The sequence below is a fragment of the Megalops cyprinoides genome, chromosome 19, assembly GCF_013368585.1.
Source record: "Megalops cyprinoides isolate fMegCyp1 chromosome 19, fMegCyp1.pri, whole genome shotgun sequence".
NCBI classification, from domain to species: Eukaryota; Metazoa; Chordata; class Actinopteri; order Elopiformes; family Megalopidae; genus Megalops; species Megalops cyprinoides.
Window position 1 is genome coordinate 3,228,552 of NC_050601.1, and position 24,784 is coordinate 3,253,335.

Consider the following 24,784-nt stretch of genomic DNA (forward strand, 5'->3'; position numbering starts at 1 on the left):
GTCCCAATAGGGAAGAAATCAATTCAGTGCTTGTGGATCGACCCATAGCCCTTCTCTGAAGATGCTGGAGCTGTGCAGTTCTGGAAAAAAGGCACATATTGTGGCGCTTTGTAGCACTGTTGAATCTGACGCTCTGTCAGAGACTGGAGATCTCTGTGTCATTCAGCAAAAAATAGCAATTACATGCCTTCCTCAGCATTCCAGTGTCCAATGTTCCAGAGGCTTGCGGCCTGCAGTCATGCCAAGCGGCGACCGAACAGCGTGAGGAACCTGCACAGAGACCTGCTGAGCAGTGCACCATGGGAAATGCCGACGGCTTGCGGTTTGTTTCGGCTACGGGCTGACAGCTGGTGCTGGGGTAAAAAAATAAAAAAAAATAAAAAAAAAAGATTTCAGCTATCCATCTACCAACTGTGCCATGACAGCTAAACTACGCATTCAAACAACCCCGAGTGGGGGTGGGGGTGGGGGGTGGGGTGTGGGGGGGAGGCCTGTTTTCAAACGCATGCCAAGTTCCACGCAGTTAGTGTAAAATGCACTCGGAGGAAAGGAATGCCATATGTTCACAATAGCATAGCGGGAATGCTGCAGCATATGCATTCAGTGCTAAAAGCCACTGAAACAAACGGAAAAAAAAAAAACTTACTTCTGAGTTGCTGCTCGCTGAAACAAGATGACTTCAGCTCTGAGAGGAAACTTCAGCCACAGTAACGCACAGTTTCGGCCTGTGGACAGACTTCAAGAAGTACAGTTGGTGAATATGTGTGGTCAAATGTTGAACTGGAAAATGAAATTATGATTAATAGTGGTAATATGGACACTAATTGTATTTCCTGAAAATTTCATATAGCAATTTGAGTATAAAGATTGTGTATATTTTAAGACCTATACTTTCTGCATTGTATGTACAAAATGACATACAATGTAAAAATGAACGTATTATATTTCTGTTTTTCTGAGAACTATATTTCTCAATTATGGTATACATTTTGACATAAATATACAACATAATCCTTACGTGTTGGATTTCATACATTACATTATATGTGGACCTTATATAGACGGACCAGGCAGACCTTCATATACATTACTTTTCCAATGGGAATGATAAAAAGCAGCGATTAAAGACGGACAACAGCAGGAAAAGGAATGCTGCAGGGTTTTTAATGAAAGGTTCTGTATACAGAGCTTATATATGCATCACATCAGTTCATCATTACGCTAAAGAGCAAACTGCTGTTACCGATTCCCCCCTCTCACCTTCTCTCTCCTCCTCTCACACACGTGCATGAACCTGCACGCGCGCACACACACACACACACACGCGTGAACACACACACGCGTGCGCGCGCGCGCGCACACACACACACATTCACATTCACACACACTCAGACTCCACATACACAAACACAAACACACACCTACACACACACACACACGCGCACATTCTTGTGCATACACACGATGAGACATACCTCCACATGAGCACGCAAACACATACGCACACTTGCACCACTTTCCTTGATGGGATCTTTCTCTCTGCAGAGGCAGAAGCAAGGGGAAATACTGCAGCTTCAGTGTGAGTAAAGGAAAAAGAGTGATATTAAACAGCATGATGGGTATGAGATGCAGACAAGCCTGGTGCTGCCGCATCTCTATGATCTGCCCCTCAGTCTGATCTCCTCTGTGATTGGCAGCAGCGTGGGGTCAAAGGTCACCATGGGGGAGGGAGGGCCTGTGTGAGGATGTTAGTGTAAAGGAAGGAGGTCAGTACGTGGGCTGCCAGGGGTGATAAAGCCCCTTTAAGATAAATGAGTCCTGTACTTAACTAAAATAAAATAAAAAAAAAACTACACGTGCTTGAGTCTGGGAGAACTGCTCCTTGGTTTTTAACGGGTGACAGGGAGAGCAAACACTTATATAAGTAATTAAAGAATACGCTTTTATAAGTAATTAAAGAATACGTTCTTTCTTTAATTGCCAAAACAACTGTCAGTAGAATTAACACTACCTATATACACGAACACACAGGTCTGCTAGATCGTGTGTGTGTGTGTGTGTAGGTTTTTTTCCTTCCTTTCTGAAATTTCCCAAGGAAGTACACTTTTACACAAATTGTGTTTCCGCTGCTGCAGTTGGGGTGCCACCAGTTCCACAAAACACCGGGCAAACAAAAACACCCCGTGCCGGTACACTGAGGCAGTGTTACAACAGCAGCCGCCGTGATTGCACCTGAAGTCAAGGTGTTCAGAAAGTGAACCCACCCCGCAAGATCAAACCGCCCCTCCAAAACACACACAGAAGAGCTTCAGGGAGTCAAAGGAGGTTGTGACTGTGACACATTTTCCATCAATCAGCACTGTAATCTCAGAGCTGTTAGAAACACATGGAGGTGATCACCTGTCATCATCTGTGTGTGAGCTCCTGCCCATATATCAACCCCTCCCTTCACTCCGAGCAGGTGAGCCACGCCCCGCAGACGTCACCCCCAGGTGTTGGAGCTCGCTCTGGTCCACGTCTCCCTCTCCCGACCACCCCAGCCTTACGGTCTCCAGCGGGTTCAAAGCGGCCGGTCTCAGGGCCTCTGTGCCAGCATGCCTGATGGAGAGACCCGTGGAGCGGTGCCAGGCTGCACTGAAACGCTGGTGTCAGCAGGGGCCGGGACAGGGCCTTTTAATTAGCCATCATTACAGCATTAGAGCCGTCCTCTGTTATCAGCTTGCCCTGTGATTCCCTGCACAGCTGCGCTGGGTCAGCAGGCCGCTGACTAACGCAGGCAGCAGGTGTGTGTGCTGCCACAGGTGTGTGCTGGTTCGGGGACGCCCCCTCCGAGCGGGGCGGCGGAGCCCAGAGCAGACAGGAGCCCCTTGGAGTTCCCGGTCCCAGCCGTGGAGTGGGGCCCTCTCATTTAACAGTGAGTCATGCTTTCTCCCTCTGTTTAATGACGTCCCTTCGTCAATGGGAATACTCTCTCTGCCTTTCTCTCTCTCTCTTTCTGCATCTCTCTCTCCCTCTCCTTCTGCATCTCTCTCTCTCTCTTTCTGCATCGCTCTCTCTCTCTTTCTGCATCGCTCTCTCTCTCTTTCTGCATCGCTCTCTCTCTCTTTCTGCATCGCTCTCTCTCTCTTTCTGCATCGCTCTCTCTCTCTTTCTGCATCGCTCTCTCTCTCCTTCTCTCGACCTCATTTTCAGACCAACAAGGGCCACGCCTGCCGAAGCAGAGGTTTGGATATGTGGTGTTTGGGTGATGATTTTCCTGAAGCATAAGGTTTGGAGATGAGGTCTCTAAGTGGTAATTCCCCCCCCCCCCCCCCCCCCCCCCCCCCTCAGTTCTGGAATTGCGTTTACCTAAATAAGTCCCCTAAAGCGAGGGTGAGTGACCCTTCAAGGCCCAGCAAGCCCATTCCCCAGTGTGGGGAGGCACAATGTCTATACATCTCCAAGGAACTAGTTATTACATCTGACACAAAGATGCTAGGGTATCCTCAAACTTTAGCCAAGTAAAGGAAGAAAAACTGGGTTCTCAGTTGATGAAAATCAAGAATGAGACATTAAAAGAATAGAGCACTACTGGTTATTGGCACTAACATAGGTTGTAGTCACCTGTCCAACAATCGCTGAATGCTTATGCGGGAGAGAGCAGCTGTGGGTTGTAGAGAGAGGGGGGTGTGTTAAGGGTGTTGAAATTTGGCCAGTATTAAAATGGCAGTGCAGGCCTCAGGTGTTATTATTTGGTGGGGGGTAGTTGAGGTAGGGGGCTGGGGGTAGGAGATGGAAGTGATTCCAGATACAAGCAATAGTGAAAATAACTCTGAAACCACATGCTTCAATTGTGTTGTCACAGAATTCCCGGCAATTTAGTTCAACTGGCAAAATGTTTTCAATGTTAGACCGGCAAGTAGGCATAGTTCAAGGCAGAATTCGGTGACCACAAGAGAAGTCGACATTGGTGGACAGAGAAAGAGTAGCTGCGTCACAGAAAAACCAGAATTTTGTCATTTAATCATTCAATTTCTGATGATCAGAATAACCTAGTTTGAGGCCAAGCAGGCATGTGGGTGTTCGTTGCTGTTCACACCCCTGTGCTGCACGCTGTCCCCCATCAGGGCAGCTGTTCCAGCTGCTCCAGCAGAGCGAGGGATCACACTGTCTGTGCTAATTATGGGATGACGCCGCAGGAATTTCGTGACCCCGCCCTGACGTGACGGTACACGCAGCAGCAGTCCACATCACGGGGACTTTCCCAGCGCCGAGCAAACTCATCGCTCAAGAATTCAGAGAGGTACCAGCCTCCCCCCTCCCTGCTGCCCCTCCGCTAATCCTCACCTTCCACCCCAACCCCTGCGAAAGAGAGTCACCTCCACCAGTGATAACACAGCAAGTTAGCCTGACCTTGGACCTTACAGATCCCTTTATAGAGTGTTTAATATTCAGCTCAGTCCTGAAGTGTCAATCAGCCGGCTTTATCGTATGAAACTAAAATGAGTTTAAATATGCAAAATATGAAACAAAAATTTACCAGGTTACATAGAAACACATGCTGTATCATAAGTTCAGATGGATACTGGGACTGGGAAATGTCATAAGTGATGCTGATCTCCTGCTGAGTACCTTTTTCGCTCCTAAACTGGATGGTGTCACACACATTTTTGAGTATGGATGTCACTGAATAGTCATACAGCACAGCTTAGATGAACTTGTGGCTTGTGCATTCGAGGAACACTATTTTAGCTGCAGCACACAGGGCACCCACAGACAGTGTACCTATTCCAGCTTTTCAAAGGGGAATACACGCTATATTGCGGTGAAGATTTCTCTTCTTTTCATGAGAACAGTATGTACAACAGCAGCTCCACTGGAATCATTTAATGAGGGTTTCAGTGAGGTGCAGGTTCTTAAACTCAAGCCAACCGACAGCAGAAAAGAAACAGGATATCTGCAATACTTCTTGCTGCGTAGCCAGTCCCTGCTCACTGATAGGTCCACTGATAGACACAATCAAGGGACAAGAATGATGCTACAGTAAGAAAAAAATGTTTCTGCAACGTTATTAGAGGGTTGAATCTTGATTCATTACATGACACTACATTCATTTAGCAGACATTTATCTAGAGTGACTCCCAGCACAAAAGAGCTGATCTGTATCGATTCAAGTTAAATGAGCAACAGTGTCAGACCAGGTTAACAACGCTCCCAGACCACTGAGTGTGATAACACTATCCGAGCCCTACCGCAAGTTAACCTGTGCAGCCTGGCTACACAGCATAATGGAAGCCAAGTGCACACACTACCATACATCACAGTCACTAGATCCGTAAGATTCGTAAGAAAACACTGCCAGTGCGCTGCGTGAGGAAAAAAAAACGCCCTAATCTTCGAGCATCAGGCACACTGGCTACCTTTGATACCTGTTGCTAGGCACATCCTAAATATTTAAGCGATGAATTATTCCCCGGCGTGAGAAATCGGCTTAGAGGATGTGTTGGCAGTAGAGATGACAGTCGCACGAGGCTGCTTTATGGCTATGTGAACTGTGAGAGCCGGGGCTGGCTAATGTATTTCGTTTTAATTTCCTCCGCCGGCAGCCCCTGCCCCGGCTGGAGGTGAAGAGGGATGTTACTGCTGGGCTCTCCCAGACTAACGCCGTGTGAGATAACGGGAGGGGGGAGAAATACGAGCTGCTGAAAGCGGCTTTTAGGGTTAAGTCGCAGCAGCGGCTGATTTACGAGGGAGTGGAGCTCTCCCTCACTCCGGCCGACAGCCTTCAGCAGCATCTCAGGCAGGAGAGCCTTTCGCTCTTTACTGCCCACCACCAGCCGCCCCAACGCGCGCACGCACACGTACAGACACGCAGACGCACACACACACACACACGCACGCACGCGCACACACCCACAAATGCACACAGACATGCACACCAATACAAACACAAACCCATATACACACACATATGCAGACAGACAGAGAGAGAGACACACACACACACACACCCATGCAAACACACACACTGTCTCACACACACACACACACCAAGAAACTATTGTGAAATCTGGGGTCTCTTGACACGTAACTCCGGACGGCCAGCTCAGGTGGTGTTGAGCTGTGGTGATGTCAGTGCTGACTGACAAAGCCCACTGTTCCCTCACTTCAAGGCGAATAAAATGTTTAATGACCAATACAAAGCAGGACTGAAATGCAACGGCCAGATGTTGATATTTCTGCGCGTTTGCCGCCTTTGCCAGCAGGAATTCTCTCTCTTCTGTCCCTCCTTTCTGTCTCCCTCGCTGTCTCCCTCTCTCTCCCTCTTTCTCCCTCTCCCCTCTGTCTTTCTCTCATCCATCTTTCTCTTTGACTTCCTTTTTCTTTCTCACTGTTACTCTCTTCCTCTGTCACTTTCTTTGTCCCTTTCTCTCCCTTCACTGTACCTCTATCTCGCTCTCTTTCTCGCCCTCTGTCTGTCTCTGCCTCTATCTTTCTGTATTTCTCTCTCCTTGTCTCTGCCTCTATCTTTCTGTATTTCTCTTTCCTTGTCTCTGCCTCTATCTTTCTGTATCTCTCTCTCTCTCTCCCCGTCTCTCTCTCTCTCCCTGTCTCCGTCTCTCCCTCTCCGTCTCTCCCTCTCCGTCTCTCCCTCTCCGTCTCTCCCTCTCCGTCTCTCTCTCCCCGTCTCTCTCTCATGTTCCCATGTTCTTCTCCTCTGTGGTGTTGACACTTGTGGTCTCATAATTAGCGAAGCTGTAATTTACCAGCATTCTATTCTGAAGTCACGGCGTCAGAGGGGGTCACTGACCCACACACTGGTTCTTCCTCTGGATTGGCTGCATCTCGTGTCAAGATCTGTATTAACAGGGGTACTGTGTGGGTCAAGCTGTAAACGCGAGTTTCCCCAAAGACCAGCAACAGCAGCAGGGTCAAGGTGTAAGCTTGGTGTGACTCGAAAGGCCTACCAAGTTAACACTAAATTTAAAGAATGGATTTGTGTTCACTGCAACAAGTCTCTCTCTCACTCTCTCACTCACACAAATATGTATAGTAGACTAATTGTTATAAATTAAATTAATACCGATTCAGTTTATAACAAGTAATAGGTCTAGGGCAGAGAGAAAAAAACACTTTAAACATAAACAGAAGCCAGACACAACCAGACAACCAAGCTGACTGCTGCACTGTCTAAACTAAGGCTTCCTCTCCTTGAGGAGGTGGAGTCTCTCTCCACCGGAGCAGCATGGTGACAAAACCAGAGACAATATTTTCTGTTCTTTCGCATGACTTGTCATATCACACATGCCTCAGTTTCAGCTCAGTCTGAGAGACGAGGAAAAGAGGGAGGGTGGGAGAGAGAGAGAGAGAGAGAGAGAGAGAGAGAGAGAGAGAGAGAGAGAGAGAGAGAGAGAGAGAGTAAAGAGAGAGAGAGGGAGGGAGAGAGAGAGAGAGAGAGAGAGAGAGAGAGAGAGAGAGAGAGAGAGAGAGAGAGAGTAAAGAGAGAGAGAGAGAGAGAGAGAGAGAGAGAGAGAGAGAGAGAGAGAGAGAGAGAGACAGAGTAAAGAGAGAGAGAGAGAGAGAGAGAGAGAGAGAGAGAGAGAGAGAGAGAGAGAGAGACAGAGTAAAGAGAGAGAGAGAGAGAGAGAGAGAGAGAGAGAGAGAGAGAGAGAGAGAGAGAGAGAGAGAGAGGGAGAGAGAGAGAGAGTAAAGAGAGAGAGAGAGAGAGAGAGAGAGAGAGAGAGAGAGAGAGAGTAAAGAGAGAGAGAGAGAGAGAGACAGAGTAAAGAGAGAGAGAGAGAGAGTAAAGAGAGACAGAGAGAGAGAGAGAGAGAGAGAGAGAGAGAGAGAGAGAGAGAGAGAGAGAGAGAGAGAGAGAGAGAGAGAGAGAGAGAGAGAGTAAAGAGAGAGAGAGAGAGAGAGACAGAGTAAAGAGAGACAGAGAGAGAGAGAGGGAGAGAGAGAGAGAGAGAGAGAGAGAGAGAGAGAGAGAGAGAGAGAGAGAGAGAGAGAGAGAGACAGAGTAAAGAGAGAGAGAGAGAGAGAGAGAGAGAGAGAGAGAGAGACAGAGTAAAGAGAGAGAGAGAGAGAGAGAGAGAGAGAGAGAGAGTAAAGAGAGAAGGTTTGTTTGAACAGTGGCTACCCAGACACTCCTTCTTCTTCCCCGGCTCTCTGCAGGAAGTGTCTCTCAGCCAAGCCCCCCCCCCCCCCCCCCCTTACCCGGAGAGTATCCCACACATAAAACAAAGCCTGGAGCTTCGGTCCATTGGGAAATATCTGAATGATTTCCCCTGGAGAGGGTGTTTGAGGGCTTTTATTGGAACCTTTTTTTTGTCCTCGCTTTAATTATTTCCTTTGCAAAACAAAGGGCAAGATGGAGTGTGGCGTTCTTTGGAAGCCAGGGGAGGAAGATGGCCGCTTGCCAAAGGCCACGTAGCCCTGGGTCTGTGGCAAACCTGCGTCTCCCTGCATAATCACAACGCGCATGAGCAGCGCCAGAAACACGCATGTTGCCTGCACACATGCACACGTACAAGCATGCACGCACACACACACACACACACGCATATGCACCTACAGTGAATCACCTTTTCTCACTGCATAATCACATAACACAAGTGGCAACAAGACATTCACACACATGCAGTATGCACACATGCATATATGTAGACTGCACATACACATTCACACACAGACACACGTGCATATGCATGCAAATCCAAAAAAAAAACCCCACACATCTCCCCACGTGTCACAAAAAAAGAAATGAAATTCAAGCCCTATGAGCCAAGCACACAGCTATATCCAAGACCTCATGGACACATGCAGGAACAAGTTTCCCGGGATTAGATGAGGTGGATTTAATGAAGTCATTATGCATGATTTAAATACCTTATAATGCAGTACACTTATACTTGGCTCTCTCAGGGAAAAAAGCTTTAACAGCCCTGTCACCTGCACGCAAGTGAGGCTATGATGCGTAATTAACACTGATGAGATGTTCCTGAATGGCCTTTAACGTAGCACACACTTTTGTACTGATGCCCTCAATCATCACTGACTGTGAATTTTTGCATTTAAGTGTGATATTGCTGCTGGATCTTTGCTGTAGCGACTTGCAATACACCCTCTCAATGTTGCTATTAAATTTGAAGAATGTGACAACCTTCTTCCAACATTGCAGAAATACTGCATGAACGTTACATCCTAGCCAGTACCTTATCCATGTCTGTGCTTATGCCTTGTGTCAGGAGAAAATGACAGCATCCCCAACGTGGGATTGGTAACCTTACAGCTCTGGTGTTAGGCTTAAGGTGAAGGAAGTTAGCGTGGCAGCTGGACTCCATTTCCCACCATGCCAACCTCAGAAGGTCCAAGCTCTTAATGTAACTTCATTCATGTCTCCTCAACAGTGAGTAGAACTGTCAGTGAGCATTTCTACATATGTCACACAGTCTTGCAATGTATCCCTCTTCCTTTTTTTGCTGTGGGTTGGCCGAGATATGAACTTGAGTCCCACTGATTTCCATCATGTTTTCTCTCCTATACCTCCCTCCTCTGTCCTACGTCTTGCTAAGGTAGATTCATTAATGTCCCTTGAGTGAAGCTGAACATCTATAGCATCTGCCCATGCCTCACTAAGCCTGGCAGAACACCCCAATTTATTACCGTTATTGGTCAGCTGGGATATGAACCTGTGCCCTACTGATTTCCCTAACAGCTCTAGTATCTCTGCTGTCATAGCAGAGACTGCTTTTGTAAAAGAAGAATGATGTTTTTACCAAAAAGCGGCATGTTTTTCCCATCGAGGCGCCGGAATTTGTAGATTGATATGGGTACGCTGTGTGCTGGTGTGAAAAATATCGTGCTCTGTGAATCTGCAAACCACAAGTTCGTCACAGATCAAGGTGCACCATATAACTTTTCAGTGACGGCCTTGCCAATGAATGTGTGAGAGCGCAGTCCCGTTCAGGAGAAAGGGGAAAAGAATGATTAGAGGGGACAGAGATGAGAGACATACGGAGGAAGAGAACTGCGCCATGAGTGCCCTCTACAACTTCTACGCTGGGATGTTACAGCATCCTTCTTCATTAAAAACCAATGACCTCAAACCACAGCCCTTGGCTCAGAAAACACTCCTGCTTTCACCAACAATGCCCTTACACCCCCGTTACTGGGGCTGCACTACAGCTCCATAAAAAAAGGTGCCCCCCTAATTGGATGCCAGAAAAGGTAACTGACAGGTGTTCCAGACCATAAATTCAAACAGTTAAACAGGATGGAGGTTTCAAACAGAGGCCCGATTATGCAGCCCAAACGCAGAAGAAACCTGGTCGGTGTGACCTCACCACCAGAGCCCCAAGCCAGCACAGAGTTTGCGTCTGTCACTCCCTGACCAGGCCCTACTTTACAACCAGGAGTTTTACAATCAATAACTGGACGCTGACAGCAATTTGAGCTTATTTGCCGTGAGCATGAACAGCGCATGTAACAATTAGCACCCCATAGAGCAGGCACTATCGCTTTTACAGAGTGTGTGACACAACACAGGATGCAGGTACGCACTCCTTCAGCAGCTAAAGCCAAAGGTTACGAGGAGGCCATCGGAGTAACGTCAACAGTAGCCTTAAAAAGACAATATAGTCCCAATAATGCAGTCCCTTTAACCATTTTGCTGTGGTTGTGGCCACTCTCAGCAAACTGATGTGAAGACAATTGCTCTATGCTCATCATGTGGCCTCAAAATTATTCTTGTTATGCCTGAACAACTGTTTCAAAGCTACTACCGGTAAGAAGACACTTGAAATACCTTTCACTGAGTACTGACAAACTAACCCTATTCAATCACAACCTTGTCAGAAGATAACATGCACCCAAAACTGATGTTTCATACAGCATGCTGGAGTTGACTGTTTAAAAATGTATGGACCTATGGACCTGTATTTTAAAATGGAGTATTAGTGGCAAGAGTATTAAACCATTACACCTTTTTTACAGTAGATACTGTCTGGTTAAATCTTATACACAGTGCAATCATTTCCTTCAAAACTGAATTGATGTCCAGAGAGACAAGGAAGAGTCTTTTTAACATTCAATGACGTTTAACATGTCTGTGATCACAAAACTTGAATTTCTACATCTGGTGCAGCACATTCAGCATAAAGTATCAGGGAAGTGTTTTTTTTTTTTTTTAGCATATTTGAAAAGCTGTGGATACAGCAGTGCGGAAAAGGGCTTAGGAGCAAAACAAGACAAAAAGAGGCACAGAAGAGAAAAAGGAGAGAGAGATGCAGAAAAGAAAGGGAGAGAAGAGAGAGACAAAGAAAAGGAAGGAAGAGGACAGAGAAAGAGAGGCGGCAAAGATGCATAGGAAGGAAGGAAGAGGGGAGAGACAGAAAGAGGAAGAGGAAGAGAGAAAGACAGAGAGGAGGAGAGAAAGCAGGAGAGCTCTCGTTATGAGACACGGGGGTGGGGAGGTGGTTTGCTACCAGAGGGGAGCATCCATCAGAGCTCTGTCTTGGGGGTGCAGAGCGGATTAGTGGGGTAACCCTGGCCCTGACAGCTCTGTGTGGGTGTCACAAGACTCTCAGCATGGTGCTCTGCAGGGGGGAGGGGGCAGGTACGATGGAGGAGTCTTCCGGAGGAGTGCTCTTTAAGGGATCCACAATCCTTCAGCACTTCTCCCTGTGATATAACCCCCAGCCCAACCCCTCCGCAGGGACCGACTCAAACCTACCTGTCGTGCTCTTACTTTTCTCAAACACTCGCACAAGATAATGAATCTGACAGTTGTTGAGTTAAAGAAAAGAAAAAAAAAAAAAAAAAAACATTGTGATGCTTTCTCAAGTTAAAATTATGGACCGACTGTTTTGTAATGTTAATGAACGGTGGCCCGAGAGACCGATATGGAGCACCTTTCATAAGTGTTTCTACTACAGTGCTGCCTAACTGGGACCATTCACATGCATTTCTATCAATTAGAAAAGTGAGCCTCTCATACAGAATTAAATGGCAGGCTGACTGAACATCAGGTGGACCACAATGCTGTTTCAGAACTAATTACTGTAGATCTGGACCCTGGACAGTCCTTTTTGCCTTCACCGTCTCATTCTACATCATTTGGGCTGAGAGGGCAAATCCTACGGCAGGGATCAGACTGCCTCTCTCTGCATCCTGCCTCACAGACGCGGCGCAGGGAAAGGAGCCAAAACCACAAAAAAAAAAGGAGAAAAGAGGAGAAAATGAAATCCTCCAGACACCACATCAGTCACAATCATACATTTAAAACGCATCAGAAACACAATACTGATGCAGTGACTCAGGGCTCCGGGTCCGGCTTATGATGTTAAATATCCGCGAGTCTCTCTCTCTCTCTCTCTCTCTCTCCCTCTCTGTCCTGGGAGGCTGTGCTTCTTCAGGAATGGGGGGGGGGGGTCCCGCCGAGACCCGTTAAGCCGTTTTCCTCTGCCCCACAACGTCAGCCCCACTCTCCATCCTCAAGTCTAGACAAAGGAAAACTGAGAGGAAGATGTTCGCCAAAGCACGCACCGAGTCACCTCTTCCACGCCAACGTGACCTTCACTGGGATTAAAAAAATGCAGTCCGAGCCCTAGCCATTGGTGTCTTTGGCTGAGCCTCACAGCCCTGTCTGTCTGTCACCCTGTCACCATATGATCACCCTCTGTGTGGCAGCCTCTCTTTACTCCTTTCATGTCATCACAGGGTCGCAAACCAATCTTTAACCTCACAGATTAGTTCATGGACCTGTCCCAAACGCAAGGGGTGGCATGTATAGCATAATGGTAAGGAGTAGGACTCATAATGGAAAGGTTGCTGGTTTGATTCCTCGCAGGGGCACTGCTGCTGTACCCTTGGGCAGGGTACTTAACCTAGAATTGCCTCGGTAAGTACTCAGCTGTATAAATGAATAATATATAAAAATTGTAACCTCTGTAAGTTGCTTTGGATAAGAGCATCTGCTAAATGGCAATAATGTAATGTAACATTACTCTGTAGGATTCTAGTATGGGCGCACAATATAATCATAAATGGAATCTTAAAAGAATAATCAAAGGTGAACTTGTTTAGTAGATGGGCTGGTTTTTTGTAGATAATCCTTTCCCCTCCACACAGCTATCATCTAATCTATTTGATTGTTATTTTCTCTCTTCACAATCGCATGACAAGGTGGCCCTCCCCTTCTTCCAAACATAAAAAATGAGGTACCTAGATGCTCTGTGAGTTAATAAATAAAACTGAGGCAAATATGAATTTAGGCAGCTGTCAGGCTTACGTCATCGTGGCACGGTTTTTTTTCTGTAGGCGGTTGAAAATCTTGGCCCAAACACACCATGACATAACTGATTATAGAAGACAGGGAGTTTGACAAATGCAAATACATAATCAAGCAATATGGAGCAGATTTTTGTAACACGAGCAAACCTTTGCATTGTGGGCAAAGTAAATGTGACAGTAGCATACTTCCTGTGATTCAGTTCATCTCATTTTCCCTGCCTCTGTTGAATCATTTCTGTGGGTCTGCAGCCAGGGGTAAATTAACAAGGCATGATTTATAGTTTGGTTTCTCATACAGTGGGGGGTGGTGTTAATATAGCCTAGGCTGGTACATTCAGTGACTTTGTGTGTTAAGCATAACCTCACATTCCATTAATTTATTGTCATTTAGCATATGCTAAATGTGACAACACAGGTTACAATTCTATCCATTTACACAACTAGATATTTACTGAGACAATGAAGGGTTACATGCCTTTCCTAAGCAGTACCCCAGCAGGGAACTGAATCAGCAAACTTCTGGTTACAAGTGCCTTGCCGTGCCTTGCCACTACGCTACACTGCCACCAACTTGTTTCATAAATTAATAAAATTTATAAAAAATTGTAATAATCCGCATCATATTATACTAAATTGACACCTTTCTGCGTGGCACACAAACCACGGACCCTTTGCCAAACGCAAATACATGAAAAGCAAACGTGTGCAAAAAGCTGCAGTCATTTCAAATGAATTGAGAAGAGCCCTCCTTGTAGCGAAAGATGCAAAAACCCAGAAATAGAACATTTCAACCGAGGGACCGCCCACACCCCGGAATCATTAATCAAACACTGGGGAAAATGAGTGACAGTTGCAGAAGATCACCCTCTCGCCCGTCACGCCCTCCGCCCAGTGCGGCACTAAAAATAAATAGGTCTGGATTATGATAATGGGCTCACCGAGGGCTGGCGTTTCGCAGAGCTCGGAGGACATGGCCAATTAATCAGCTCACTTTTGTGGCTCTTTATAGGTAATGAGCGGAACGATAACTTTGACACACATGGGAATCATTTTGCCTAATTAAAAACAAAAATAAACTTCACTTTCTAATAACACTGTTGCACGGGTTATTACGAACGCCTGGGCCTAGCCACTGATTTTTTAATTATCATCACAGAATATGTCAAAGGCTTTATTTATTATTCGTCAAAGGAGGACTGCGGTTAAAACTCTATTCTAAATATCTTTCTATATGTTTTGTAACACACGAGATGCACTGTTTGGATGAATGAGGTGGACACTGTCAAAGCCCAGTCAGAGCTGGAAAAACAGGAACTAAGGCAGCACTGAAGTGTTAACTCCATGGAATGAAGGAGGAAGCCATCTGTGAAAAGAAGCATCTCAGAACGATGGAATCTTCAGCGCGAACAAAACACACATCCATGCAATCAGATAAAGTGAATCGAACGCTATATCGTATTGAGTGATGACCTACATGCGCAAAATGGCGGGAAAAAAAAACCCAACAAAAATGCAAATATTTCTGATGATAGATAATGTACTTCCTCTTAATCTCAGACAGAAACGAAGGCATGAAGCTGACTTACTTCCTATGACATCACTAGCAACTGGGAGGGAGGGCTTGTCTATCGTCTATCATCTTTGCAGCCATAACACATTATATATATGTGTATATATATATATATATGTGTATATATATATATATATATATATATATATATATGTGTATATATATATATATATATATATATATATATACATATATATATAAACTATAATTTGAATGTAATATCTTACAGTTTCTCGTGCTGTAAGGGGCATCTTGTCCCGTGAGCCTGAAATAAAAGACCTTGAACAGCAGATTGAAAAAGAAACATACGGGTAGATCCACTGATTAAGGAGAAACATGAATGCTAAATTATCACGCACTGTTGCATTTTGCTAACTCCCCACAAAATACTGGCTGATTCTGATATCGATGAATCCGGCAAGCAATTTCAGCTCACGGTCTGTCTGAGGAGAAAGAAAAATATTACTGGGGTGCTTTTTTTGGGTGATTGCGCATACGCAAGTTAGTACAAATGACAGGTCGCATTAGGGCAGAAGGTCTGGTATGTGGCTGTCTCACCACACGCTCAGGGGACAGGTTTATTAAGCGAACGACTGTATTACCCGTCGCACTGACGAGGGACCACATCCGTGTGCTGAATATGCATGGCCACGTGTCCCTGCAGAACCACAGAATGATCTTTCCACACACGCGCGCACACACACACGGTTTGGGTAGGCCAAGAGCCCATTAACCATACCCCCCGCCCCCACTCCACCTCCAACCCCCTTCATTACCCCATCACCTCCCCCCCAGGGCAAACTGGGTCTGTGTTCAGCCCACAAAGCCCTGAGAGGCACAGCAGAGGCAGTGGTGGGGGTGGTGGGGGGTCCAGCTCTCCACTGGAGGTCATCTCTCCCCCCCCCCAGCTTTTTCTGACAGGACCCTGTGGCTAGGCCAGAGAGGCATTTGAAATTGGTCCAATACAGGCATCACTCTCTATTTCACATGCTCTCTGTTTTCACCCTCTAGCCCATCATCTCTTTAACTCCATCTCTCTAATACTTTCCCGTTCACTCTCTCTCTCAGTTGAATCTCCTGAATTTATTCACTGCCATGACAAAAATGCATTTGTGCTGCCAGGGCAGGTACAGAGCAAAGAAAAGAAGCAATAAAGATACAGACACAATAAGTTCTGTTAACAATACACAATGATAAACATATTTTTAAAAATCATAGGTAATGAAGTAATGAAGAATACTAAAATAAGATACAACTATCTTAATTATTTGGTAATTATTTGAATTGCTTGCTTAAGAAAGTCAAAGACACAAAGTGTTTAATTATTTAGCAAGGTGCTTACGTGTCCCTCTTTGCGCCGCCCCCCCCCCCCCCCCGAGGCTGTGGCAGGCCTCCCCACACCACCCTGCCAGTGTTGCACCCCTCTCTTCCCCCCCGAGGAGGGAGGGTAATCTGTCCGTGTCCCGTCGGACAGGAACCGCGAGAGCCCGCTCGTGTTGTTTTTGGGAAGTCGGTGTCTCTCGCCTCCCTGCGCTTTTCATAGTTTGTGATGAAGTGCGGCTCTGTCTCAACCTCTTGTAGACTGCAACGTGAGCCCCATCCTTGCCAGGTTTTCAAGCGCCGGACGATCTCTGTCACCAGGGTGTGCGCGTTTTAGACTACACTTCGTCAAAATATTTCTTTGCTTATTATCTTTCTCTGTGGGTTAATTTTTTTTTTTTTGTCTGGGCGCAGTGGCACCCAGGTTTAAAAGCTCTCCCAATCTCTCTCCCTCTTCTCTCTCCTTATTTTATTGGAGCCATGGTGATAGAGGGATGAAGAAAGAAAGAGGGAACGAGGGATAAAGAGGAAGAGAGAGAAAGAGAGACTGATAGAGGTGCTGCCACCACCAGCAAGGCAAGGATAACACTCGGCCATGCAGCCAAAGACAGTTAAGCTGAAAATTGATGTTTTTCAATCTGAAAGCAATTTGCCCGTCCAGATGTTACAACAATTTGGATGATTGCCTCTGAAATCCTGCAACCATGGTTCCCATTAATGGTAGTAGTACCTATTTAGATAAAGGAGGATATGTCACATGACAGATATAACTGTCTGCAATATTCCACCTTAAACTGCTGCATTACGTGGCCCCCTAATAACCTTTATACATCAAGTTTAAATGTTACCTAGGCAACATGCTTCAAGACAGCATAGCACTTTTCAGGGGAAAAAAAAAATCATTAACTAAACAAAAAACTTTACCAACTGAATTTTTTGTACCAAACAGATACTTAAAAGTATGATTTTTTTTTTTTTTGCATCCTTTTAGCTTTGAGAACTCTAGTCAAACTCATAACAACACGGTAGGTGACTGGAATGCATTGAAAGAATTGATAAAGGAGTCTTTCCACACATTTAAAGTTCAAATAAAGACAAAGCAAATTTATTTGGTTATCAGGTTATCTAAGCTAAGCTAGGGATAAGGTTGTAGCAATTCTGTCACAACAGCAACAGCAGTGTGCTACTAAAGTTAGGTGTCGACTAACTACAGACTTCATTCCCACTCCTTTCAGACTTGAGTCTCATGGTTTTTCCATATTATTTTAAGATATTTTCCTTGTGTGACATGCATGGCTACACAGCTTCTACAAGTTAACAGTTCAAGAGTCAAAGGTTTAAACGTCTACAAGATCTGGCTGTATAATGCCCAAATCTATATAAAAAGTCCAGGTTACACAGTAATGACATTATATTGCTTTATAATTGGTTGCAGACAGGGTTATGAAAAGGAATACTTTGCTCTGTCAGACTCAGACGCGGGGTGGCTAACGGGTCCCAGAGACCACTTTCTGCGCGAATTTCACATTCATCGCAGAAGAGCTGAATCAGAAATAAACGACTTCCCTTTCTCTTTTTGGTTACATGCACTCAGTACCGCGTAAAGATATGGTGGAGCTCCGGGTAGGTCATTAAAAAAAAACAAAAAAAAAAAACGCTGTTCATTCATAAAGAATTATTTTACTCCTGTTGGATTACATAGTGGGCAGAGGTATGGTTAGCACTGGTGTGCAGTTGAGAAAGACCTGAAAGCACAAACCGTAACCTTAGCGTGGCGTTTAATCCATTTTAATTAACAATAACACCGCCCTCAGCCGCCCCCCCACCCCTCCTCACTCGGGGATGCTGAAAGATTTTTTTTTTTTTTTGTACGGGATTTATTCGGCAGAAAGAAAATGTGCCAAAGATCCGGTAGGTCATGTTTTCCCAGTCTTGTGTAATCACTTGGAATCTGTGGCTAAATGAGGGGATTCGGTGGTCTGTGTCACAGGGAGAGAATGTCTTCCAGACCCCCTGTGTTATGCGTTTTACACTGCTGTTTTTCAGCATGTGTATGACACGACCATCAAACGGCTGGACAATATTAAACACTGGATTAAATCCAACATCTGCACACTGCCCCTGACTTTCAGTGATGCATTTACAATAACGCAAAAAAAGCCTTCCTTTTTCACAGCTTACACAACCTCACGAGTTTGGTGAGCATCAACATTTAAAAAAAAAAAAAAAAAAAAAAGAAACATTTGCTTCATTTTTTTTCCCTCCAATTTTAGGACAAAGTGCATTGCAGTAAGATTACATACAGGCCAATCAAATTACCCAATCAATGGCACCAAAAACACAAGAGGAGGAAGACAGTGTTAAAAATAAATTAGTGTAACAATATACAAGTAGCAGTTAGCAGATACCCTGTTCTGGGGCAACATATTATAATGGATTATATTAGCTATATTGGGATGCCAGGTACTCAGATGTTATCACCCTGTGTACATGTTGACAGGGAATACCCCACACATACAGAGCACTGAGGGCTAGGCTACAGAAGTAATTATAATGAGGTGTGACTCATTGCAAACATTACCCATGTAAACTCTTTTATGCATACAGAATGTGGATACAATCTCACATGGCCACACAACAAAAGTTACAGCCTTTTCTTCTCCCTCCTTCCGATATTACTGATGTATTACATAAAAATGTCCCTGTACCCCCAGATAATCAAGAGAAACCAATGGTGTGGTACAAGTTCAGCCACTTGCCACAGCTGTTCGTTGTATGAAACTGGAATTCATTTTCTTTCTGGAAAATATATGACAGCATTCTTGGTTGTGCATAAAAGCTAAGATGTAACGATGACCCTCGGGTTTTTCTCGACCACGTGACCCTAGGGCATTTAAACCTGTGTTTCAATCGTCATCCGGGGTACTCAATTTATCGGTAGTGTTTTAAAAAATCGGCACAGTAATCCGATTAATAATTCAATTAACGACAAATGATGACCCACATATATAAAAAACAATCATTTGGCCTACCGGGAAAAGGAAAGGAAAGTACTAATGGAATATACGTCACGAACGTCCACAAAAAAAGATCATATCTTTGAGCGAATGAATCCAACAGTGTCTGCTGTTAGTCGTGATTTGACCGCGTTCGTAAGTGATAATATTCCTCATGGTTTCCTTTAATCGACAATTACCTCTCATTTACTGGAATTTTTAAGCTTTGATGGTAAACTGTTAACGCTATTTCCTATTTTGATGGTCAAAACAACCCTAAGCATGTGATTTATAGAGAAAGCTGTTTGCGTTCCTTCAAAGTTTTTACATCACTCCTCAAGTTCACCCTAGTGGTCAAAACCCAAGTTCACAGCAAATATTTACAGTCACAGAGAGTCGTAGAGATGCCTCAACGCCTCTGTCTGAAATCACAGATTACATATACAGTTAATGTTGTTACGACCAGCTTCCCTGTGACTCGAAAACAAACGATGATCATGGCTGTAAAACAAAGCTAGCGTAACCCAACTGTGTGTTGAGTGAGCGTTCAGATAACAAACATCCAAACCCAAAAACTGACACAAGGTAAACCTCCTTGTCCAAGGCAGCAAAGGTGAACTTACCGACGTTTACGTGGGATCTCCTCTTGGACGAAGCCACAGCGGTTGGTTTGTTTGGTCTAGTCAGTTTTACTTGAGAAAAAAAAAAAAAAAAAAAAAAAAAAAAACCTGATCGCACAAAGACGACAGTCCAACACTCTCTCCGTACAATTCGTGGTTGCCGCCATTAGATCGTCTCTCCCTCCCCTTCCGGTCAGGTCCGACATTTCACCTGCATAAGCTTATCTGGAGGCTGCCTGTAACTAGTGATGTCATCAACAGCAAGTGCCAAGTCAAAGAAACAGAACAAAGTGTTCGCCCATGTGGCGTGTTGTAACCCCATCCTGACAATAGTGTCTATCATTAGTACGAACAGTCCGGCCAGCAATTTACGAAAACTGTACATGGAGGACATGGAGGTACAGCAAAGAACATTTAAGGTGACTTCTATCAGATGCACAACAGCACAAATTATGTAATTTCATACACATCTAAATTAGCATTTATTTATTTTCATGTCCGGTTAATATTCAAATGTTGATGTTCAAGATGATTTTCTTCAGAGCTAAAATAAATTTTACCTTTTACATTTACATTTAAATTTTAAATTTTTCCAAAATAAATGAGTAGGTTCATAGAAAATTCATAAGTTAAGAAAAAATTCATAGGTTAAGAAATTCAATTTGTAATAGCATTATATATTAAAATCGTTGTTGTCATTAAGCAATTAATGACAAATATAGATATGACAAGGATACCTTTAGTATGTAGTATTATGATAATTGTTACAATTTGTCAGCAAGTGCATTCTAAGAATGCATTTACACATACATATTGCAAATTGAAATCCATACTAACTAACACTACTCAATGTTGTTGTATACCCGTCCACTCTCACAATGCTAGAGTGGGGTGAGAAAGCTTATCGTGTGAATGAGGAAAAGGCCTTTTTTTTTTTCTTACACTTTTTTGATTACAGCGTGAGCTTTAGCAATGTGATAGTTGAGTCGGAGTAAAACTGGCGCAGTTCAGAGTACTACTAGTGTGAGAATTTAGTGTGAAGAAACATAGAGGCAGTGTTGGAATATTTGTTGTTTTCTGTTGACAGTTGAGAGCAGTGCCTTTGAATTTCATTGTGCAATCAGAGCCTCGGCTTAATATATTTGTTAAACACGTGGTAGCAAGCAACGCGCTTGCAGCTGTAGAAACCAGAGTGGAAGTTCCACTGCCATCATAGTGGAATTTGATTTTGTAAACAGGATGGGAATCATTATTTGCACGGTTGATTGCATTGTTTTTGTAACACACACTGTGCATAATACTACATACAAACACCTTCATTTAGCGAAAGATTCATTGCACTCAAGGGTATTACAACAGGGTAACGCCCAAGACTTGAACCTGCATCCATCTGGTTACACATCCAGTTTCCTTAAACTCATGCCATGATTCAGTCCTCTGTGCTGTTGTGGCAGTTTCATAAAACAACGAGAGGGTACCATCTTGGCAAAACACAGAGCAGATAACTGCAAGCCATTGCCTGTCCCCCTGCTCTGGGGAACACGAGTGCAAGATTATGTGGAGATGATTCACAGTGTTGTGCAAAGCATTCTGGTTTTGGCCGGTCCTCCACAAAGGTGTCTGCCATTGGAGGATGAGGAACCGAGACAAACAGGTCAGTGAATCAGGCTGACAGTGTGTGTGTGTGTGTGTGAGAGAGAGAGAGAGAGAGCAGGAAAGGCCTCAAATAAGTAAATAAATAATAAATAAATAAAAATAACAGTGAGGAAAATCATGAGCGGCGGGGCCCGGGCCGTGTCACTGCGTTTATTTCCCTTTGACATTTTCGGGGAGACAAAGTCATTTTTGTGCGAGACGTGCTGGCGTGGGAGGCGCCAGGTCCCTCTCGACATTACAGTGAGGTAATTACACCTAGCAAAGCTATATCCTTTCTCATTACTCCCCTGCTAACGGGGCCGCCACCGCCTTCACAAACACCCTCTTTGTTCCGTGGGTTTCCCCCCGGTGACAGGACGCGTTAGCATCACTCGCCTGATTGGTCGTGATAAGTTCTTGCGGTTCCCTGGATTTTAATTTTTTTTTTTTTTACGCCGCGCGCCTGGACGTGGCGTTCCTGCAGAAAAGGGCCTAAAAAGTCTTGTGCCGCTCCCTGAATCGGGCTCTTTGTTCGGCTCGCCGATCCGAAATCGCCATGGCCCGGCACCGTGCCCCCGCGCCGTCGCCATGGGAACGGGAGCCCTGCCGCCCGTGACCGGTGTTTGCCTTGGCAGGGGATCAAGTGTTTTGGAGGGGGGAGGGGGGGGGACTTGTCAGGAGAGAGAGGGAGAGAGGAAAAGAAAGAAAGAGAGAGAGAGAGAGAGAGAGACTGTGCGGGAGCCTCGAAGGTGATACAGACCGTCTTGAGATATGCCATGCTGCCATGTAGTGTTTTTGACCTGAAACAGGAAACGAGTGTGGCTGGCTGAGGCTGGCGGCAGAGGTGGGGAGGGGTGTCGGTGCTCCTGGAACCCGGCACCTTGTCGTCGGCACGCTCCACGTCTCTCCCTGTCTCTGACATGGAATTTGACGTGTCCACCCCCCCATCCTACCCCCTTCCCCCCAGGCTGGGGTTATTTACATTGGCGCGTGTGCCTGTGTGTTCTCTCGAAACAGATAGGGCTGTGGCGGCCCAAACGTGACAATATCAATCCCTCCACCCCGTCAATACCTCCGCTGTTCCGCAGCCAGTAGCTTTACATACGACCGGTGTGATCGCCGTGGCGGTAACAGACACACTTTTGTTATCTCCAACTACTCGCGCTCCCGAAAGCAAACACGCTGTCATGCACGAGCAGACCACAATGTTTTACTTTTTGATTCCCTTTACATCTGGGGGAAAAAAAAATTAAAAGTGTGAGTGGAAAAAAAAAAAACAGATAGGTTAGTGTCAATTGGCTGCCCGTTTTGCTCAGGTTAGTATTTATCGCTGATCTGGCCCGGGCAAATGGAGTTATCTCGGAGGGTGGTTCCGCGGCCGTGAAATCGTACTGGGTGAACGGGCCATTTGTCAATGTCAGGTTGGGGTTCACCGCTGTCGCTCTCCGGACTGCTTGGGAGGGAGAGAGGGAAACGGAGTTGGGGGGGGGGGGGTGTTTTGACAGCACCTCTGAGGGCCCAAGCTGCTGAAGCAGGGGCGGGCACCACACGGGGGCTGAGCCGGTGCCTCTGAACACGCGTTTGATCTCCTGGCTTTACGCGCAGGGTGTGAAGGGGGGGCTCTAAGGCTTCGAGGGGCGTCCCTCGTTACTGTCCTCCCATTTGAGGGGCTCTCATGCATAAAGGACATGGTCCCAACAGGGGGTGTGAACCTACAACCTCCCGGGTCACAGGCCAAATGTCTTAAGCACTGCTAAGAGATTGTGTTACTGTAGGTGTGTTTCTATATGTATGTGTGTATGTGTGTGTGTGTGTCTGTAGATATGCATGTATGTGTGTAATTATTTGAAAATATGTTTGGTTTTGTACATAGACTGTCTCAGACAGACTTGTGTACTGTAAACTGCAGCTTTCACACGAATCCATCTCAGAGCCGACCCTGCACCCCTTCACTCACACACTCACACACGCACACACACACACACACACACACACACTCACACACACACACACACACACTCACACACTCACACACACACACACACACACTCACACACACACACACACACACACACACACACACACACACACACACACACACACACACACCAATGGGGGGCCATTTCACATGTGTAAGGAAGCATGGAGAGGCACGGTTTGGTGCAGCGCCCCATGCTCTAATGTCTGTGTTTTATGTCTGGGGTTTCCCAAACGTGTGTCATGAAGCCCTTTGCACAGAGCTCACAATCAGAAGCAGGCAGGCTCTGCCATAATTCAAAAGAGCAGCGGCTAACGCTAGCGTATTGGCCCACCGGGAGCCCTTAGTGTCGCCGGGTACACCTCTTTCCATTGTAATACATCTCAGATTACACCAACCTTACCCTGGCTGTAGTATTATATCGCACTGTAAATGTGGTGTTCCTTAAAATAAAGACACTTTTCGTCACCACAGAAGTGACACTTATTGTAAAATAATGCAGTATGTTCAGCGTAAATGGCAATGTTAGAGCAATGTTACATTAATGTTCTTCAGGTTTTTGTCAGAGCAGCACAGGCTAATGCATGCTGGGGACAACAGCTTCACAGTGCAACATAGTGGTAAGGAGCAGGACTCATAACCAGTTTGAATCCCCGCTGGGGCACTGCTGTTGTACGCCTGAGTAATGTACTTAACCCAGAATTGCCTCACTAAATATCCAGATTATAAATGGTTAACATGTAAAATTGTAACCTATGTCAGTTATAGGGCATCTGCTAAATGCAAATAATGTAATGTAACATCACCTATGATGAGCCGTTGCTCAATGAGGCTAGCTGCTTAGCCATTTTGTTATACAGACGTCTCAGAGGGGGAAAGGTTAACTGCTCCAGCTGTAACTTTAGCCTGGAATGCACATTCATTTGATCAGCATTTACCAGCTTTGCTACTCTCTTCCCAGGTGCAGGGCTGTTTTGTGCTGACTCTTTGATGGTCCCTGTAATTTCCCCATTAGTAATAACTGCACTGTAATAACTCTGTCTGAGGGAAGTTATGTTACATGCGTGTTGGCCAGATCCTCTGGAGCTCTGACTTGCTCTAGATAGAAGATAGATAGAATAAACTTTGTTGTTCCCTGAAGGGAAACTTGTCCTGGACATCCAAGCAAGAGCTGCCCCTTGTGTTTTAGAAATGGAAGGGTTCCAACCGACAAATAGCATCCTTTCAACATTATTGTGATGTTGTGGTTACATTATTATGACGCTGTTACGGGAATGACATAGGGATGTTTCATGTTTCATGTTTGCTTGAACTGAGGCCCATGTGACGGAGTATCAGACATGATAAAGGGTTGATTTCCTTTGTACGGCCTCTGCATATCAAAGCCACA

The 24,784-nt window shown here is 45.3% G+C and overlaps 1 long non-coding RNA gene across 1 annotated transcript; it reads right to left on the minus strand.

Annotated features, from left to right (window-relative positions):
* Positions 1–206: 206 nt before the first annotated feature.
* On the minus strand, positions 207–19,852 carry LOC118794068. Its single transcript, XR_005005732.1, has 3 exons — positions 19,785–19,852; positions 647–725; positions 207–353 (listed from the first exon to the last, which is right to left on the minus strand). It is a non-coding gene; the product is annotated as an uncharacterized LOC118794068 (long non-coding RNA).
* Positions 19,853–24,784: the final 4,932 nt, after the last annotated feature.